Source organism: Lipotes vexillifer, unplaced genomic scaffold, assembly GCF_000442215.2.
Source record: "Lipotes vexillifer unplaced genomic scaffold, Lipotes_vexillifer_v1.1 scaffold295, whole genome shotgun sequence".
Taxonomy (NCBI): domain Eukaryota; kingdom Metazoa; phylum Chordata; class Mammalia; order Artiodactyla; family Lipotidae; genus Lipotes; species Lipotes vexillifer.
Window position 1 is genome coordinate 496,376 of NW_006773247.1, and position 869 is coordinate 497,244.

Genomic DNA, 869 nt, shown 5'->3' on the forward strand with positions numbered 1-869 from the left:
CCCGGTCCGGGAAGATCCCACATGCCGTGGAGCGGCTGGGCCCGTGAGCCATGGCCACTGAGCCTACGCGTCCAGAACCTGTGCTCCGCAAGAGAAGAGGCCACAGCAGTGAGGGGCCCGCGTACCGCAAAAAAAAAAAAAAAAAAAAAAAAAAGGATTATTGCACAGATTTTATGGAAACGTAAAGGAACTATAGTAAACATATCAAAAAAATAAATCTGGAGGAATCACTATACCCAGTTTCAAAACTTTTTAAGACTATCACTGTATTTATTCTCATACAGGCAATTTCTTTACAGCTTCCACATTTTCCTCTTAAAAATAGAAGAACAAAAGATTCCCAAAGCTTAGAACTGGATCATTTGGCCCTTTCTCTTCTTATCTCCTCCGAGTTCAGAATGTTGCAGCTCTTAATGGCCAGCATCCTCTTGGATCTGCAGTTGGACTCAACACATTCAAGCCTCAGCATGATCTTCTTTGTGCTTTTAGCCTTCCTCCAGAAAATTGGCTTTGTTTGCCCACCATAGCCACTCTGCTTCTGATCATAGAGCCTTTTTCCCTGGGCATACAGGGAATTTTTTCCCTTTTTATACTGGGTCACTTTGTGAGGCTGATGCTTTCCACGTTTCTTACAGAAAGTCATTTGGGTTTTTGGTGTATTGACCATCTTTGCAATTAGAGGTGTCTTCAAGATGAAAACCAGAAGCCCGACGTCCATGTTCCTGCCTCGTTCCACTTGCTCGTCACAGGAAAGCTCAAGACATTTCCCATAGCTACTTTAACCAAGACTGTGTGGTATTAGTAGAGGGATTAGTACTTCAATGACACATAATAAAAACCCTGGAATAGACTCACAATATAATTTTTTT

The 869-nt window shown here is 42.3% G+C and overlaps 1 pseudogene; it reads right to left on the minus strand.

The window, feature by feature from the left end:
* Positions 1–347: 347 nt before the first annotated feature.
* LOC103073455 (60S ribosomal protein L36a pseudogene) lies at positions 348–667 on the minus strand (annotated as a pseudogene).
* Positions 668–869: the final 202 nt, after the last annotated feature.